This window comes from Haliotis rubra, unplaced genomic scaffold (assembly GCF_003918875.1).
Source record: "Haliotis rubra isolate DU_JTF1 unplaced genomic scaffold, ASM391887v1 Scf1105, whole genome shotgun sequence".
Classification (NCBI taxonomy): Eukaryota; Metazoa; Mollusca; class Gastropoda; order Lepetellida; family Haliotidae; genus Haliotis; species Haliotis rubra.
The window spans coordinates 14,329-35,952 of record NW_025765010.1 but is presented as its reverse complement, the minus strand read 5'-3'; the positions used below and the strand labels follow the sequence as shown (position 1 = coordinate 35,952).

The following is a 21,624-nucleotide window of genomic DNA, read 5'->3' as shown; positions in this document are numbered from 1 at the left end:
AATAATAATTTACAAAATTCTCTATAGCGCCCTATATGATTTTAAGGCGCTTCACAGAAGGAGTCACAAAAGCTACTGACTGTAGGCTGATTTAAAGAGATGGGTTTTACGCCCTTCTTAAAAATGTCATAAGATGTTGAGGGTAGATTGTAGATCGTTCAACATTGTTGCTGCAATCTTGCTGAAGCATCTGTCACCATACATTACTGTTCCTGTTTTGGGCTCAGTAATCACAGATATAGAGATCGCCCTGCATCATAAGGAACACTGCTCCTTGAGATATGTTGGAGCAGTGTAATGCAGGGCCTTGCACACGTACATCAACATCTTGAACTGACACCAGAGGTGAAACGGCAACCAAAGCAAGATATTCAGGATCGGTGTGATATGGTCGCATTTCTGTTTTCGAGAAATGAATCGCACTGCACTGTTCTGTGCTCTCTGTAGACGATCTGTGAGAGACTGTGGTAGTACACAGTGATCTTCACCGAACCCACTTCTCTGACGGATGACATTCGCGAGGCTTCTCCTTATATTGCTGATCAGACGCCTGAACACTGGGATCCTCTGCCTTTCTTGGTACAGTTCATTCAAGTCATAAGCGGTCAATTTCCAGCTCCAACTTAGCGGTTGTACATTAAATGTATTATATTCAATGAGATGAGGCGTTCCAGAAGTTGTAAAGTTCATTCCCTGTGAAAGTTTATGTTTCCTTTGTTATTTATTATCTTTTTCGGAATCGAGCATTCGCGTAAGAATACTTAGCGGTACACTAAGGTGAAGGTCGTTCATGACGGCGGCATATGGTTGTGACTAGTCGCTAAAACAGTGCAAACAAAACTCATGCTTAAAATAAGATCTTTCTGTCTAAAAAGAACAACAAAATCGGGCAGGGTTTAACCAAATGTTTAACGTGTTAGAATGTGTAAGTAGTTCTTGGATTGACGTAATTTGCATAGTTATCAGATTTGGATACCAAGTTTATCAGATTGCTTTATTGCACCGATAACACCCTCCATTAGATAATAATTGTTTTTATCAACTTCCAGTGACAGGTCAGTACGCTCATAAAATGACATAGTATTCATTTTCTCTTCGCATTGTACAGTATAAAAATATATTCACATGAGAGTAAAATGTTGTTTCGAAAACACTGTTCACATAATTTTCAACACCTGTTTGCCCCTTGGCGCTAAACAGGACGTCGGCAGATACTTGAGAGTGTTTTCTCCAACGCTGACAATTTGAATTTTGTTGGCATTTTCAATATCTTGACCGTATCTTATTATGTATTCAACACTTAACAGTAGACCATTCATATGTAAGTGTATCCCAGGTTAATATTTGAACATTTTGATGCATGCTGGTATCTCATCCTGTATCGTTTGTATACTGAATTCGATAAAGGAAGCAATCGTCCGATGCCCAGAGGCTGGAAGATCGAAAGTGACATGTGACTTCAGCATAAAATTCTCTTTTTGTTGACGACGCCAGCAGTCTTACCGTTATGATGACCCTAATTCCATGTTTAACATGCTGTCAGTGGTTGGTGGAGTTGAGGTCTCTGTGTTACGGGTCATAATGGTGACGAGGACAGTGGCGTTAGTATAGCACAGAAATCCCATCCTCGTTGGTAGATCAGCCTGTATTAGAAAAGGCAGCCCAACCAACATCTCCACCGAATAGATTTTAATTTTCTTTGACAATCAATTTTAAAACATTCCATTTTCACAACAATGACTAAAAAATAAAAATATAAAATCAAAGCTGTTTCTGCAAAGAATTTAATGAATTTTGCGTATCTTCAGGGCAAATATTATCATCTGTAACGTGACGTCACATGTCACGCCATCTGTACAATGGACAGTTCCAGGGAATGACTGTAATTTACAATCAACCATTCAGTATCACATCCCACACCTAATTATTCTGTGAGAACAGCCAGTACCAAAAGAAACTCCTTGGGTTGAAGTAATAGGGTGTTCGATACATCCAGGGGTTGTACGGTTGGTATAAAGGCTGTGTTTGAGGAGCTGCAGTTTGTGTTGTGGCTGAAAATATACAGCAAATTATCATTAATGTTGTTCACAAGAGATCCCATTGCACAAAGCAATATTCGTGCTTGAGTTTGTTTGTTGTTTAACGCCATACTCAGCAATATTCTAGCTATATGGTGATGGTCTGTTAATATTCGAGTCTGGATCAGACAATCAGGTGATCACGATCACGCTACACGCAACTGGGATACGATGGCATGTGTCAAACAAGACAAGAGCCTGACCGCCCAATCCCGTTTGTCGCCTCTTACTACAAGCACGGTTTGCTAACCCGGATCTTCACGGTTTTAGTGCTAAATAATATACATTAGCTGATGATAGTTGTAGCGTTAAAATAGTGAGTGAGTGCGTGAGTTAAGTTTTACGCCGCTTTTAGCAACATCACGACGGGGACACTAGACATGGACTTCAGACATTGTACCCATGTGGGGAGCGCTAAAGAACTTTCATAACGGGGCCCAGATTGATTATGACATGAAATCAGTGAATTGGGTGGTCAAACTTGCTCGATAACGTTCCGTGCCCCGAAGATATGGAACTTTGGTCATGATATCGATCACCGGTTTATCTGGTTCAGAGTCAGCTATCTAGAGTCAAATGTCAGATAGCCGGGATATAGTCGATCCAACGTGCAGGATCAAACTAGCCATATCGACGCTCTAACACTATCAAAATGTCGTCATCAATAACACATGTGACGTCACAACCTTTATGACCGATAACTCTTTATACAACAGTTATATCAAAAACTGGATTTGTATGTAGTATGTCACTGTCAGGCAAAATTGCATTCGTGCTTGGTGTTTTATTATATCTAAACAGTCTTTCTTGTTGTAATTATACATTAAGTATTGGCGTGGTGGGCGAACTGTCTAAAGCGCCAGGCTAGGGATCCAGCGAGCTTGAGGTGTCGGGAATCGAGCCCACCTGTGACCAGATGTAAAAACCTTGGAGTCAACTTTGTGTGCAGACTCTTTCAGTGTTGTCACAACCCCTAGTGTACTGTACACAACCATGTGCACTTAAAAGAACCCACGAATCCGTTAGTATATGACCAGATGGTGTCCACTTGAATACGTGCAAACACCTAGTTGCGGGTACAGCTGTGAATGGGTACCTCGTAAGGATGGGAAAGCCACACTAACTCGGTGCGCCTAGTGTCTGCAAGAGTTGTATATTCCCCGGGGAGTTGAGATTGATAATACGCTGTGCCGTTGAAATTGACATCCAGTGATCGAGGGAACAGCAAAGCGCCTTTGAGCAGCAGAGCTTGATATCGGCGCTATACAAATGTTAGTATGTATGTATGTGATACATTCATGGGTTAACCGAGAAGCGAATCGAGAGTCTGGAAAGGGTCATATTCTACTGACCTGTTTGCGCATTCAGTGTCACAATGACACACACGAGAAGAAGACACACAAGTTTCATGTTGACGTGGTATCCTGCAAACAGATAAAACATTTTATCATCACACCCAGCTAGGTCTGTATTCTCCCCAGGGAGATGAGTGAGTGAGTTTAGTTTTACGCCGCTATCAGCAATATTCCAGCTATATGGCGGCGGTCTGTAAATAATCTAGGCTCGACCAGATAATCAATCCAGTGATCAACAGCATTGATCTACGCAATTGGGATACGCTGACAAGTGTCAACCAAGTCAGCGAGCCTGACCACCCGATCCCGTTAGTCGCCTCTTACGACAAGCATGGGTTACTAAAGATCAATTCTAACCCCCAGCTGCTGAGAGATGAACATGAAAGTTCGAGTGCTCACTGATCGACCAGGGTGATAATAATCAGAGCATCCACTATAGCCGGCATTTGAGGTATTTAATTAACCATATTTTTATCTCAGTCATTAATGTGGAGCGATGGGGAAGTGAAGTGGCCAAGTCGCTAACACGTTGCCTCGTCAGGAATATTTTAGGGTTCAACTCCACATATGAGTGCAATGTACGAACCCAAATATCTAAATGATTACGCAAGACCATAGCGTAAAACAGATGTTACTTACACGTTCAAATTTACCTACATGGGCCATAATGAATATATGCGTAATTTTAGAGGATACATGCATTGCTGTGGGTCTTGTCAGCTCTTTGTACAGCTGGTATATTTTATTCGCATTTTTCATTCTGTATGGAGTCCTTTGGGCACGTCAGAAACCTCGATTTGATTGAGTATTTCTTTATTGGTCAACACCATACCCATTATGTAAATGGAATACTGTCAAACATAGTACCCCACTCACTATGTACTCCACCACTTACAATCTTAACAATATCTTGTCAAAATCATTAAAAGTGCAATGGCCTCAAAAGAATCTTAACGTAGTTGTTAATTTAATACTTGAAAAGTTTAAGTGAACTGAGCTTAAAACCCGCTTCAGCACTATTCCTGGAATATTAACTTTGGGCATCGAACCCAGTTCAACTTTATGAACGAACGCTGTACATAACCAGTTGGCTAATGCGGTTAGCGGCCCCGTGAAGATGCATGTTGCGCATTTTCTGCTTCACCTTCAGGGACGGTGGGCTTCTATTCGTTGAATTCAAGTTGGTTAAACCGTTGGTCTCAAGGCAGAAACATGGTTTTGATCAAACACGGCCCCGTCACTCACTCACTCACTCAACAGTATATTAAATAGATATTTATCAATATCTATCAGTATCAATGATTTAAGTATCAATTTCCAAAAAGCTTGCGCAAATCACAAATGTACGTATTTACGCATTTGTTTACGAAGGTGACGTTTCTTATGAGATGAATAAAGCTACACTTACCCTGTGTCCGACCAGCGTTGTTTACTGTTGATGAATGTTTCACATGCTTATATACAGGGGGAGATAGGCGTTGTTTGGGAATACACTTTTATAATTAGAAACTCTTTAGACAATGTCTCTAAACCAGTCTATTACAATAATTTATGCCGTTGTAGGAACGGCAGGTGACGATGGTCCATGTTTTCTTCAAGCGTACGAAATATCTGTTGCCAAGGGCCAGGTAAACATGTGATGTGTTGGTAAATAGGAGAAAAGTAAACATCACCTGTTCGGGCTTTGAAGTTTCAGGTAATAACATCCTTGTTGATTTCAAGGACAATGTATTCTGAGGGAGGGGCGATACAAGGAACATGTAGACTGGGTTTGTGTGTCACTCATTTATACAACAAATTGTAAAATGTAAGCTTTCGGCCGATAACTTTGTTAAAATTGGTTCAATGTATATATTCAATATTTTCAATCATAAATTTGTTGGGATTTGCAAATATGAGATGTCTTACATACCCATCTGCATGTGACTTCTTTGAGTGGCATTGTTTAGAAGTTGGAGAGTAATATACAGACAAACGTTATGGATAAACAACTTCTTTATTCAGTAGATGCGACGTTTTGATACCGATTCTCTTGTATCGTTGTGAAGGAAGTATGATACCTGCTTGACAACGATTCAAGAATCTGTATCGAAACGTCGCATCTACCGAATACAGAAGTTGTTTATCCATAAAGTTTGTCTGTAAACATCTGCATGTGTGTATTATTGGATTTTAAATTAATAAATAAAAAACGATTTAAGATATTCTTTGAGTGTTGACTAAGCGCTAGTAAGTATAATTTTGGGTCATAACAGCAGCACCTTACGTTGTTGATTTTAATTGAGATTAATTGACATTATATGAAATATATTAAGAGGCAGGTGCCTTTGGCTTCTCAGCTGAATTTATCCGATATTCAGCCACGTATTCATTTGTAACATATTAAATACCACATGTGTTCAACAAGCTGTTCTTCGTTAGATCTATGTCAGAAAACACTTGAAACATGTCTAGTCTAGCAGCGGCTTGTAAATTATACATGTCGGCCATATTGGATACATATGGCAGCCACATTGGATATCTGGAGAAAGCTCATATGATATATTAAATGTAACCAATACCTTCCCGTTGGTACAGACACGTGTAGATCCGAGATAGTTATGCAAGCTACCTGTGAGGCAGGTCACAAATAACTTCTGACATTTGTCTGATGCAATTCTCTACTTGGGGTGGGGTGTGTGTGTGTGTGGGGGAGCTGTGGGACCTAGTGGTTAAAGCTTTGGCCCGTAACGCCAATGACCCGAGTTCGATTCCCCACATGGATACAATGTGTAAGGCCCATTTCTGGTGTCCACCACCGTGTGATATTGCTGATAAATGTTATTAATAACACAAAAGCCAATAAATAATGCTGTCCAGTAAAGAAAGGACTGCCCGAACACATCATGGAACACATCACATGACAACAACAAAATTCATGCACAACACACACGAAAAGCACAAATAGCATGCGTAAAACATGCTGGTTAGGGGTATAAATGACCGTCGGCAAAACAACGTGCTTATTTTAGCTGTACCTCCGCAAGTAAAGTTTATTTTGCAATGCCAAGATTGTCACCAGAGGAACGAGAACGGGCGTTGGGCATGTTGCAGGTTGGCACATCAAGCAGGATTATTGCCAGACGATTTGGTTGCCATCATTCCACCATCATAAGACTTGCCAACCGGTACCAACAAACAGGAATCACCAGGGACCGCCAATGTCCTGGCAAGGCACGTGTTACCACCCCTCGCCAAGATCGAGACATTGTTCGGCGCCATATTCGGGATCGTACGTTCCCGGCTGCCAGGACCGCCAATGCTGTCCAAGGCCGACGTGGTTTGATCAGTGCTTCCACCGTCCGACGCCGTCTCCGTGCGGCAGGATTACGGTGTCGACGCCCTTATTGTTGGACCCATCCTGACTGATAGACATCGCCGTTAACGCCGACGATGGGCTGAACAGCATTGTTTGTGGTTGTTACGACGTTGGCATGGTGTTGTGTTCTCCGACGAGGCACGTTTTCACTTGCGAAATGCTGACGGGCGTCTACGGGTATGGCGTCGACGGGGAGAATGTTACCATCAGGACTGTGTTGTGCAAACATATCGGTGGGGTGGAGGAGGCATTATGGTGTGGGGGGATCAGTTATCATCACAAAACCGCTCTGGTAGTTTGTCGTGGCAGAGTGAATGCCCTTTACCACCGTGAAACCATTCTTCAGAACAACGTCGTTCCCTTCTTTAACAAACATCGAGATCTGCACACATTCCAGCAGGACAATGCTCGAGAACACACTGCACGTGTTGCAACACAGTTTCTGGCAAACAACAACATTCCTCTACTTCCATGGCCTGCATTGTCACCAGATTTGTCTCCCATTGAACACTTGTTGGATTACATCGGCCAACGCCTCTCACGTCGCCCACAGATCAACAACCTTGGGGAACTTGAGAATGCCTTGCAACAAGAGTGGAATGCATTGCCTCAAAACAATATTCAGAGACATCAGTTCAATGAGGAGACGTTGCACAGCTTGTGTTGCTGCTAACGGTGGTCATACACGTTACTGACTTTCCAATTTGACTCCATCTTTCTTTCATGGTCAGTTGTATAAAACTTCACTGTTTTGCTGGATTGGTTCTTGTTTCGTTTCTTTACCAATCATTGGACTACAAAAGTATGTAAGATTTACACCGATTGCTCATTTATGCTCTTGGAAATCCAAACTAATACAGGTGGTGCGTTTTCAATGATGTTCGGTATATTAGGCGATATTGCCTATGCATGTGGAAATTAAAGGTTTTGTTACTTTTATATATTAGGCGATATTGCTTATGCATGTGGAAATTAAAGGTTTTGTTACTTTTATATATTAGGCGATATTGCTTATGCATGTGGAAATTAAAGGTTTGTTACTTTTCTATATTTGGCGATATTGCTTATGCATGTGGAAATTAAAGGTTTTGTTACTTTTCTATATTAGGCGATATTGCTTATGCATGTGGAAATTAAAGGTTTTGTTACTTTTCTATATTAGGCGATATTGCTTGTGCATGTGGAAATTAAAGGTTTTGTTACTTTTCTATATTAGGCGATATTGCTTATGCATGTGGGGAAATTAAAGGTTTTGTTACTTTTATATATTAGGCGATATTGCTTATGCATGTGGAAATTAAAGGTTTTGTTACTTTTCTATATTTGGCGATATTGCTTATGCATGTGGAAATTAAAGGTTTTGTTACTTTTATTTAGAAACAAAACAGAAAAGACATCAATATTTTTAAGCAACTACACTGTATGGTGTTATAGCAATATGTTTCAATTTGAAAAGTGAATATCAAAAAAGAACAAAAACTAACAGGCTTTCCGGTTAGTAAAACAAAGAGCTAAAACTTATATATGTGTAAATGTAGTGTGCGTTTGGATAAATTCACACTTCATTTAGTAATTTATAAGCTACCAATTTTTATTCATCAACAGTAATCAGTGTGTCGAGATGAACTACGTGTTAAAGTATGTGAGCGTTTACGTAGGGAGTCGACCGAGTCGTATAGATGCCATTATATACCTGATGATTTTTGTTACACAGGATTTACACCGTTATAAACCGGATCGACAAAAGAAGTCGTGCTTGTACGTTGACGTACACATATGTACCATGATGGTGTCTTGTCGGAAATGGACAGAGAACATGAGGGAGGTGGCCCCATGGATGATTTATCTGGAAAGGAAATGATGACCTTTGACCACTCACTGTCAAAGGTCAGGTCAGACATGTGGCTTAAAACTGGGTCCTCTGAAGTGGGGAGCGTTGTTGCGGGGGATCTGAGGTACTGCTGCCATACTAAATCAGGTAAGGTCATTTTGAAACACAAACTTCATTTCATACATAGAATAGTATCGTATGTGTACACAATTTTTCATTCAGGCATAAAAAGTTGTACTCGATAAAAAGTTCAACTGTAACATGGCGAAACTAACCGTCCAAGAATATATAATTGTTATTTTGATAAATCAGCAATTATTATTTTATATTTCTTCAGTGTCAGTCTTTGCTATTTCAACGTTATTGAAAAGTTATTAGGATGAAAACAGGCGCCGAATCACAGCAAACCTATGGTCCAAAACGTTGCTAAGATGCCTGCATCAAACACATTATCATTGAATAACCAGTTCTTGTTTGTTTAAACTTCTTACAACCTCAAACATGTATGTATGCTTCTTTTGTATGTCAGGAGTAAAGTGCTAGCTATATTGCTAGCCCTCTCAAATGCCAAATGTAACTGGGTTTCTTCTCTTGTTGCATCAAACATTTGGGTATACAGTGAAACCTGCCAACAACGGCACCTGTCTAATCCGACACACTGTCAAAACTGGCATAAAATTTGGTCCCGACATTTTACAACGATTTGCAATTTCTTTTGCACGTATGATTCGGGCTAATGTGTTATAGTCGTGACTGTTTCTTTCAACGAACATAGTGTTTACTTTCTTCTGGTCAGCAATTTATGTCCCTTGTAGTAATATTAATCATTGATATTTCAGAACCTAGCGTTGTTCAATATCATGATGCTGAGGGAATGTGGAATTGTGCTGTTTCTTCTGATGACGAGTCACCAGGGTACGTCGAACACCTTTGTCACTGAAGTTTCTACTTCAGAAGTTGTGAGTGAGTGAGTGAGTGAGTGAGTGTCATTTAATGTTGCATTCAACCATATTCAATATGTGTCCCTCCAGCAAGTAGATAATCGAATTAGGACTAAATAACTTGAATTTATACATATCCACAGGTTCACGTTATGTTGGTATAATGATTCTGTTCAGTGTTGAGAACAACATCCTCCAACCCGGACATCATCATCCAGCCCGTTTTATGAACCTATGCATGTATGTCGATGTTGGCCACCGAAACCTCGTTCTCAGGGGCGGAACAAGGGTTTTGGAGAAGGGACGGGGAGTAAAGAGGGAGAGTGAGGGTGCATAAAATCATGAAGTCCAAAGATTAGGGGAGAATGCTCTGGGTCCGCATCTTGTTCTCAACGCATCATTCTGGCATCATTTGGGTGGCCAACATGGGCCGCACCTATGGGACTTGGATCATTGTTCATGTTGATCATCTTGTGAAGGTCGTTGTTGTATGTGTATGGTGCACTTGGCGTTTGGCAACAAACATTTTTTATGAAGATTGTGTGAATCTGTCTCCGTATTCTTTGTCGTTTAGTTCTATCATGTGAGATTCTGTCACAAATTTGCCACAGCTCCATCTACCAGTCACATATTACCGAGTCGCATACCATTAGGTAGTTGCCCGAAATGAAATGTCCGAACCCTAGACAATCGTAGGATTGACGATTGCATTTACAATATTTCTTCAGCGTTTCGATACCTTGCTTTATGTCTGTGCAGGTATATGTTAACTTCATAATGAGTTTGCTCGTGGAGAGTGCCAGTGGAATTAATCTAATTCAACATCATGCTGACTGCAACATTCCGCAAGTTTTCGCAGTGAACATGAAGAACCATATAAGTGATGAACATCTACAAGATAATAAAGATTTTCATTAATGAGTTAACGGATTCAACACCGGAGCAACATGTGACGACAAACGTACTTGGTCACTGCGTTGCTGATTTTGGTGAATAAACAGCATATGGTGGCTTTTAGATGTGGTGCCAATTATGGCCCTTTACACTTCCGAACAGTCTGTGCAATCTTGTAGGACGGGTTTTGTTTCTGTAACTAATAACGTTCCAGAATTCTTACTTTCTCTTGCAGTCATTTATTTCACCATTCTGTTTAGGTTCGACCCAGGTTCCCTCAGAAGTAAATCAAGCTGCTGCCCAACCGACCTACGCAAGCGTACAACAGCAAACCAACCCAGGCCCATCACAGTAACCCACTCCAGGCGAAACACTGCAAACCAATCTAAACGTTCCTCTGCAAATCAACCCTAGCGCACCACTGCAAAGTCAACAAACATCTATCATTCCAAATCTTCCACCACCATCTTTGAGCAGGACAAGGACGGGAGTCCGTCTTCAAGTCAATCCATATTTCAATCCGTTCTTCCAAGATTTTTCAAACAGGAATTTCTTACGTGGCCAAACTTCAAGGTACTGGAACTATGGCAGACCAACGCACAATTTAAACTACAGGAACTCTTATAGGAGGCCGTTTTCAAACCAAGCCTTACGTTTCTTTGCCATGAATGAATTGTTTGACTTTTTGTAACGTACTGAAAAATATGATCAATGTGCAGACTTCTTTTAAAATATAACACTATTTTTATCTTAACGGAAGTCTTAATCTCGTGTATAACATTTACATTTTGAATTATAAAATATATCTATATATCTAATTTTATGCATGTCCATACTGATTGAAATATATTGGAAAGTATCAAATGAAGTATTTGTGCAAAAACGAGCAAACAAAGTGTTGTTTATTTCTTCATACATGATTTGGGTTCGAACCCTTGACCCGCCTGATGTGTAAGGTTTATCAACACCGCACCTATGCTATTGGGTTTCACCAAAATGGTAAGACCTGCGTCACTGAGGACCTACCTTGAACCAAGCCAGCATACCGTGTTATTACTTAAATGTTGTTTATGTCGAGAATAAACTCACTCACTCGAAGACGATGTAATGAAAGATCATGAACGAAGACAGCAATCACCATTATTATCCTAGAGTGATGGGGTAACATAGTGGTTAAAACGTTTCGCTTGTCACCGGGTTTGATTCTACAAATGGGTCAAATGTTTTGGGGTGCATTTTAATATCAGCATAAAACTATACTCACTCGGAATCGAACCCGAGACTTCAGCGTGACGCTTTAACCACTAGGCTTCCCAATCACCTCTATTCAAAAGAACTAAAAATACATTTGTAGAACATTCCAAAAGGATATCCAATCATCACTTCATCCCAGATGCCCGCAATATACCACCAGATGTTTAAAACTACTCTAGTTTCGGTAAAATTGAAAGATTTCAAATTGTAAAGCCCTAAGAAACTCTATGGGCATTTTCGTGAGCAGGTGTTCAAATAAGAAAAGCACTTCTGGCCAATTTTGGTTTTTGAATAAATTGGTCAAATTTAAGACCAAATAAAATGAGCATTCGTCAAAGATAATACAGTGCACCCTGGCTATACTTCCCCTGGTCATAATGCTACCCTGGTTATAATGCTACCCTGGTTATAATGCTACCCTGGATATAATGCTACCCTGGATATAATGCTACCCTGGTTATAATGCCACCCTGGTTATAATGCCACCCTGGATATAATGCAACCCTGGATATAATGCCACCCTGGATATAATGCTAACCTGGATATAATGCAACCCTGGATATAATGCCACCCTGGATATAATGCTACCCTGGTTATAATGCCACCCTGGATATAATGCCACCCTGGATATAATGCCACCCTGGATATAATGCCACCCTGGTTATAATGCCACCCTGGATATAATGCTACCCTGGATTTAACGCCACCCTGGTTATAATGCCACCCTGATTATAATGCTAACCTGGATATAATGCCACCCTGGATATAATGCCACCCTGGATATAATGCTACCCTGGTTATAATGCCACCCTGGTTATAATGCCACCCTGGATATAATGCCACCCTGGATATAATGCCACCCTGGATATAATGCTACCCTGGTTATAATGCCACCCTGGATATAATGCTGCCCTGGTTATAATGCCACCCTGGATATCATGCTACCCTGGTTATAATGCCACCCTGGATATAATGCCACCCTGATTATAATGCTGCCACCCTGGATATATAATGCTGGTTACCCTGGTTAATAATGCCACCCTGAATATAATGCCACCCTGGTTATAATGCCACCCTGGTTATGCTATGCCACCCTGGATATAATGCCACCCTGGTTATAATGCCACCCTGGTTATAATGCCACCCTGGAATATAATGCCATTTCCCTGCTTTACCCTGGATATAATGCCACCCTGGTTATAATGCTGGTTATAATGCCACCCTGGATATAATGCCATGTTTTGCCAGAACCAGATTTCCTGCCTATATAATACCCTGGTTATAATGCCAACCTGGATATAATGCCATGTTTTTGCCAGAACGGATTTCCTGCCAATATAATACCCTGGTTATAATGCCACCCTGGATATAATGCCATGTTTTGCCAGAACGGATTTCCTGCCCATATAATACCCTGGTTATAATGCCAAACTGGATATAATGCCATGTTTTGCCAGAACAGGATTTCCTGCCTATATAATACCCTGGTTATAATGCCACCCTGGATATAATAATGCCATGTTTTGCCAACAAAAAGTCGTTTTCCCCTGGTTATAATGCCAATTACACTGACTGCATGTAGTATATATACCTTAATTGGTTAATTGACATGACCCAAATTAAACTCATCCATGCTTTATGGTAGTCGTATAATCCCAGATAAGATAACATTGTGACAATACACTTCTTGCCACCTACAACAAGAAGTCACCTGCAGCCCCTAGACGCTGGGATTATCCAGTCATTCAAGGCTCATTACAGGAGACATCAGCTCAATCACCTTGTTGACTGCATATGGCCGCTAACTGTCCTACCTGGATATAATGCCATATTTTCTCCTGGGCAAACGGTGGCATTATAACCAGGGTATACGGTGCATCCCAACTCATATACGTACGCATTGCTAAATGTATAAATGACCTTATACAATGAAACGTATAAGCATAAAAATTAAAGATGATGACAAAAAAACTCATATAGTATTTTCGGTACAGTTTCATGCCTTGAGAATTCCTGAAGAAATCCCAGAAAGCTTTAAGGGTGACGTTTGTGTCAGGTTTCACACTTTCAATTCACTCTGGAAATTTTCCCCGCTGTTAAAAATGTTATATAAAAAATTGCAGCTTTTCAGCCTTATGAAAATAAGCCTTATGAAATTACATAGTATATATATGAACGCTCTGCCATTTATTTTATCACCACCCCTAAGCAATCGCATGGATGCACAACGCAGTAGCCCCATACACGCAGGGGGTGTCATTCTTGATTTTGACAGTTTTCAAGAAGGTCAATAAATCACTGCAGACCATTAGTTTTGACAATCATCTATCATCACTTTTTCAGTGTTTGTTTCCTAGCCGGTTGTTTTGTTTAAAACATGAGTGAGTGAGTTTGCACGTTACGCAGACAGCAATATTCCACAAATACCGACAGGGGACACCTGAAATGCGCCTCACAATGGACCCATGGGGAACACACCTGGGTCTTCGGCGTGACGAGCGAACGCTTTAACCACTAGGCTACCCCACCGCCACCTATGAAAATCGTACATGCAAATTTCGCCGTGCACTTATGATCTTTCAAGAGCGATTACTGTACAAACAACTATGGTCATAAGGAAGTGCAAGTGGTGCTGCACTTTCATTGCATTTATTATTATCATATCAACATTGATTGACCCCGATATATCTCCCAATTTTATAAAATCGTGAATTAAAATTGAAGTTTATTCTTTAAGAATATGTAGATGTAAACCAAACGGCGTTGCCCAAAACTACAGGCTGGGGGGAGGGGGCTTACATTGTGCTCCATGTCTGTCAGCACAGCCCGGGGACTGGGCGTTTTCTTTGTTATTGGTGTCCCAGGTTGCGGCGACAAGACACACTTGACATCGGTATGCGACTTCTGTGATCTCCACATTTCAAAGATTTGTTTGTTGACACGAACGTTTGTCACTGACAAGGACGGCTATGCGTAGTACTTATGAATAACATCTTGATCTACATAAAACGTGAACGCGATATTGCGCAAGGCATCCACGCCGGGGCACAGAATGTATTCCTTGGAAATAGGGGTTGTGGGATATAGCACAGTGGTTCAAGTGTTCGCTTGTCACATCAGGGTTTGATTGCCCATATGGTTACACCGTGGAAAGTGAATATCTGGTGTTCTACGTCTTGGTATTGCTAGAAATTCGCCTGAAACAATACCCATTCATTCTTTTGAACTAATTTATATACGTGTATATTTATGGGACGATATGGCTTTGTCAATTAGATCCAACATCGCTTGTTACCATGAAAAAATCTTCACGTGTTTCTTAACTAAAGCGGCAAATGTATCGGTGGTTATTTGGGCATTTCGCCATTATCACTGAGAAATATATTATTATATAAATTATATTATTTTCTTACTATGGTTATTCTGTCATATCGTGAAAACATAGGGTATGTTGAATCCAAGTATCATATACAGGATCATGGATTATAACCCACGCTCATAGGTTCCTGATACATCAAAGGGACGTAACTCGGTGCGTTAGACGACTGAGACAGACGTGCTAATGGTCCAAAGTGAATCTAATGGCATGAGAAGATCTATTGTCAAGTCATTTATGGGTAGTTTCTCAAAATATATACCTAGTTAAAAAAGAAAAACTGTGATGCAGTGGTAAATATAGCGATTGTTGTTTGCTTATGAAAATATGCAAAGGAAACACTGTGAGGCCTCAGGTAACCTTCTTTATAAACATGCCTGCTTCCTGATTATGTAAGTAAGACGTCGTAAGATTGTTTCATTTTGGTATGGTAACTAAGGAGTCAAGAATAAGAATTCGTTCGAGTATTGCCTTCATTAGCGACCACTTCGGTTGAACACATAACTGACAAGGAGTCGTCTGGGAATAACAATTCAGTATCGAGTAAGTTCTCGCCTTCATCGTAGCGTCCACTCCTATGTTACAGTTGAACACACGAACTGCTACAAGAATGACTATCTTACGAGACCTTTGAAAACGACACACACTATTTCGATTTTTCGATTTGATTTATGTCCTATTTCATGCATGTAAGTTTGGGTAATATTTGCCACGTTTTAAAATTATACAGTATATAAGTGCACAGTAATCGCTCTTGAAAGATGATTGGTGTATGACGTGAAATTTGTATGTGTGAATTATTGACGTTTCTGAAAACTGTCAAAATCAAGAATGACACCTCATGCACGTGTATGGGGCTACTACGTTGTGCACGTTCACTCATTTTTAAACAAAACAACCGGCTAGAAACAAACACTGAAAAAGTGATGATAGATGATTGTCAAAACTAATGGTCTGCTGTGATTTATTGACCTTCTTGAAAACTGTCAAAATCAATAACGACACCTCATGCACGTGTATGGGGCTACTACGTTGTGCACGTTCATCCCATGCGTTGTGTTCAGGGGTGGTGATAAAAATAAATGGTGACGCGTTCATATATATACTCCCCATCAAAAGTTTAGACTCACTAGTGTAAATGTAGCCACTTACTTCAGTCAACTGTTCTGAACTAGATTTTGTAAAATAATCCATACAGTTTAAAGGTACTGTTTATACATAAACATTGTTCATAAGATGCCTACCTTTGTCAACACTTATTCAACACTTCCTATTCAAATTGAAAGATCAGGTTCCCCTACTTTATATAAGAGTATATGTGACTATGTGTGTCTTGTTTACATTCTCTGCCTTTGTTACACTGGCAGGTAACGATATTATTGCATGCTAAACCAACAAGTTATCCAGTGAAATTGACTTGCTCTGCTTTGCTTTTAATAGTTATAAAAATAAAAATAAGTCTTGAGTCTGTAGAACATTTTGCTAACATGTCTTTCTTTGGCACAAACTACCCGTGAAAATCCGGGATAGAATTGCCCCTCAGTAACTTCAGTGCTTGTTGTAAGAGGATCGCGTGGTGAGGCTCGCTGACTTGGTTGACACATGTCATCGGTTCCCAATCAGATCAATGCTCATGCTGTTGGTCACTGGATTGTCTGGTCGAGACTCGATTATTTACCCACCGCCACCATATGGCTGGAATATTGCTGTGGCTTAATACAACAACAAACCAACCTCGGCACAAAGCTTAAACAAGGAAAAGTCAAACAAGCTGACTGCTTTGGCTGGGTGAGGCATGCTGATCTGAAAAATAAAATAGAAGTTTGTTTAAGGGTCTGTAGGATGGACTATGATTTTTGTCTCAAATGTAAATGTGAAAAGCAGATCAAGCGAGTGCCCGGCTTCTTCATTGGGAGCAAGGCACATCTTCTGCGTTATGCAGATGGCTGCGGTGGTGGAAAGCCCTTGGTAGGTTATACTAAATGCATCAGTCTCTGAAATCCCAGTGGGAATAATGGAGAAGATACTAAAATTCGACAGCATGTGCATGCTGAGCCCACTTGTGTTCGCTCTGTGACCACGTAGTGACCGCGGTGACCTGATATGTATATTGTGACGTCATGTGTAAGCTGTGACCTGTTATGTCACTGTGACGTCATGTGTATAATTGGACCTGATGTGTACACTGTTGACGCCATGCGTATACTGTCACCTGACGCCAGTGTATATACTGTGAAAGGATGTGTACTGTGACGTCAGTGTGTATACTGTGACCGATGAAACTTGAGTGAATACTCGTCCGACTTGGCAATATCGACCCCCACCCTCCTCAGTCCCAATTCACGCCAAACATTGCAGTCCCAACAAGTGGCATAACGTCAACTTAAAATTCACAATCAATGTGAAAAATCCAAGCTCATATTAATCCGGCAAAGGGATGTGCATAGTGAGCGGCGGTTACTTCTCGCAGTTTCCATTTTGAATGTTGCTCAGACTCCAGTATTCATGCGCCATGTTCTTCTAAGTAATTGAGTTTGTACTAATGAACCAAACAACACAATACTCTAACAAGAAACGTATGGTAACTTCACGTCATTTTTTATCTTAAATTAATTAATTTACTCTGGTTGATAAATGTATTATGTATTTATGTATGTTTGAAATTGGAACTACTTTGTTTTGCGTGAGTGTGAAGTATATACCCACCATTGGGTCACTGCATTCCAAACTAACCGGTCACATAAATCGCCCAAAAATCGAATTAGCATCCCTTAAACTTCAAAACATGAAATTACATAAAACATTAATTTCACGTTGTTGTGGCTTGATTAACAATGTATTTGATGACGTTCATTATAATAATATGTGGTGTTTGAATGGACTGTTGTGCTGTAATTTATGTAAATGTTAATATATAAGGAGTTAAGCTGTATTTGTTGACACTCATTAGGAGATGAAGGTAGTGCCTCACATGAGCAAATTACTTGATGCGCGAAGTAGTGACTTTTCTGTAACTCTCGGTTGACTTGACACGCAGGCCAATAGGGTTGCGCAATAGGAGAAAAATTACCAGTTTTCCTATAAGCGAGTAAAGGTTGGCAACGTACTTCCCTCGCTTCGTTTCGAAAAATGTGTATGTGCGGCTGCTTGTACTAGCCCAGACTTAGGCTGGTTTTATAGTGCTAGCCAACTGAGATACCATGCCGCAGTGAAGCATGAATACCCCACTCAGACACATTATACTGACTCCGAGCCGACCAGTCCTTGTTGTACCCATTAATGCCGAGCGCCAGACAGGGACCAACAAGTACCATATTTTAACGTCTTTTGGTATGACGCGGTCGGGGATCGAACCCGCGACCATCCGCTCTCCGGGCGGACGCTCTAACCACTACACCACGGAGGCGCATATGGTTTACGATAATTACATACGTAACTACAATAACAAAGAGAAGATATTTAACCCGAACGTAAACCGTCTTCAAACTGTTTATCAAATGTTTTCACGGCAACCTGCGTCTTAACGTAGGGGCAGATACGTCAGGCCCTGAACGCGGATTGTTAATTTAGGTCATCGACACCGTTGTTTTTCTGTTTGTTTACTTCCTTAGATTTATCGTCGGTAAGTATTGAATTTGGCACCTTAGAAAAAGAATTACAGTTCGCTCTCCCACCATGTATAGTGTAATAAAGCACACTTTCGCCATGAACTATTATAACGTTAAAGCACTCGGGCTCAAGCGTCCTCGTACTTTAACTGTAACAGTTCAGAGCGAAAGTGAACTTTACCGAGTGTGTCAATGTCTTCCAGTCCCTACCTCCACCTCACCCACAAGTTGATGTATGTTCTCACTGGTACATGTAACAGACGGTCGCCAGCTACCGCGTGTGTCAATGTCTTCCAGTCCCTCCCTCCACCTCACCCACAAGTTGATGTATGTTCTCACTGGTACATGTAACAGATGGTCGCCAGCTACCGCGTGTGTCAATGTCTTCCAGTCCCTCCCTCCACCTCACCCACAAGTTGATGTATGTTCTCACTGGTACATGTAACAGATGGTCGCCAGCTACCGCGTGTGTCAATGTCTTCCAGTCCCTCCCTCCACCTCACCCACAAGTTGATGTATGTTCTCACTGGTACATGTAACAGATGGTCGCCAGCTACCGCGTGTCAATGTCTTCCAGTCCCTCCCTCCACCTCACCCACAAGTTGATGTATGTTCTCACTGGTACATGTAACAGATGGTCGCCAGCTACCGCGTGTGTCAATGTCTTCCAGTACCTCCCTCCACCTCACCCACAAGTTGATGTATGTTCTCACTGGTACATGTAACAGACGGTCGCCAGCTACCGCGTGTGTCAATGTCTTCCAGTCCCTCCCTCCACCTCACCCACAAGTTGATGTATGTTCTCACTGGTACATGTAACAGACGGTCGCCAGCTACCGCGTGTGTCAATGTCTTCCAGTACACCCCTCCACCTCACCCACAAGTTGATGTATGTTCTCACTGGTACATGTAACAGATGGTCGCCAGCTACCGCGTGTGTCAATGTCTTCCAGTCCCTCCCTCCACCTCACCCACAAGTTGATGTATGTCCTCACTGGTACATGTAATAGATGGTCGCCAGCTACCGCGTGTGTCAATGTCTTCCAGTCCCTCCCTCCACCTCACCCAATAAGTTGATGTATGTCCTCACTGGTACATGTAACAGATGGTCGCCAGCTACCGCGTGTGTCAATGTCTTCCAGTCCCTCCCTCCACCTCACCCACAAGTTGATGTATGTCCTCACTGGTACATGTAACAGATGGTCGCCAGCTACCACGTGTGTCAATGTCTTCCAGTCCCTCCCTCCACCTCACCCACAAGTTGATGTATGTTCTCACTGGTACATGTAACAGATGGTCGCCAGCTACCACGTGTGTCAATGTCTTCCAGTCCCTCCCTCCACCTCACCCACAAGTTGATGTATGTTCTCACTGGTACATGTAACAGATGGTCGCCAGCTACCGCGTGTGTCAATGTCTTCCAGTCCCTCCCTCCACCTCACCCACAAGTTGATGTATGTTCTCACTGGTACATGTAACAGATGGTCGCCAGCTACCACGTGTGTCAATGTCTTCCAGTCCCTCCCTCCACCTCACCCACAAGTTGATGTATGTTCTCACTGGTACATGTAACAGATGGTCGCCAGCTACCGCGTGTGTCAATGTCTTCCAGTCCCTCCCTCCACCTCACCCACAAGTTGATGTATGTTCTCACTGGTACATGTAACAGACGGTCACCATCTACCGCGTGTGTCAATGTCTTCCAGATCCTCCCTCCACCTCACCCACAAGTTGATGTATGTTCTCACTGGTACATGTAACAGACGGTCACCATCTACCGCGTGTGTCAATGTCTTCCAGACCCTCCCCACCACCTCACCCACAAGTTGATGTATGTTCTCACTGGTACATGTAACAGATGGTCGCCAGCTACCGCGTGAGTCAATGTCCCCAGTCCCTCCCTCCACCTCACCCACAAGTTGATGTATGTCCTCACTGGTACATGTAACAGACGGTCACCAGCTACCGCGTGTGTCAATGTCTTCCAGTCCCTCCCTCCACCTCACCCACAAGTTGATGTATGTCCTCACTGGTACATGTAACAGACGGTCACCAGCTACCGCGTGTGTCAGTGTCCTCCAGTCTCTCCCTCCACCTCACCCACAAGTTGATGTATGTTCTCACTGGTACATGTAACAGACGGTCACCAGCTACCGCGTGTGTCAGTGTCCTCCAGTCCCTACCTCCACCTCACCCACAAGTTGATGTATGTTCTCACTGGTACATGTAACAGAGTGTCGCCAGCTACCGCGTGTGTCAATGTCTTCCAGACCCTCCCTCCACCTCACCCACAAGTTGATGTATGTTCTCACTGGTACATGTAACAGACGGTCACCATCTACCGCGTGTGTCAATGTCTTCCAGACCTCCCCTCCACCTCACCCACAAGTTGATGTATGTTCTCACTGGTACATGTAACAGATGGTCGCCAGCTACCGCGTGTGTCAATATCCCCAGTCCCTCCTTCCACCTCACCCACAAGTTGATGTATATTCTCACTGGTACATGTAACAGATGGTCGCCAGCTACCGCGTGTGTCAATGTCTTCCAGTCCCTCCTTCCACCTCAACCACAAGTTGATGTATGTTCTCACTGGTACATGTAACAGATGGTCGCCAGCTACCGCGTGTGTCAATGTCTTCCAGTCCCTACCTCCACCTCACCCACAAGTTGATGTATGTTCTCACTGGTACATGTAACAGATGGTCGCCAGCTACCGCGTGTGTCAATATCCCCAGTCCCTACCTTCCACCTCACCCACAAGTTGATGTATGTTCTCACTGGGTACATGTAACAGATGGTCGCCAGCTACCGCGTGTGTCAATATCCCCAGTCTCTCCTTCCACCTCACCCACAAGTTGATGTATGTTCTCACTGGTACATGTAACAGATGGTCGCCAGCTACCACGTGTGTCAATGTCTTCCAGAC

General features: G+C 42.0%; 1 long non-coding RNA gene across 1 annotated transcript; it reads right to left on the bottom strand.

Annotated features, from left to right (window-relative positions):
- Positions 1-1,768: 1,768 nt before the first annotated feature.
- On the bottom strand, positions 1,769-4,881 carry LOC124287150. The gene is made up of 3 exons (XR_006901197.1): positions 4,842-4,881; positions 3,431-3,502; positions 1,769-2,051 (listed from the first exon to the last, which is right to left on the bottom strand). It is a non-coding gene; the product is annotated as an uncharacterized LOC124287150 (long non-coding RNA).
- Positions 4,882-21,624: the final 16,743 nt, after the last annotated feature.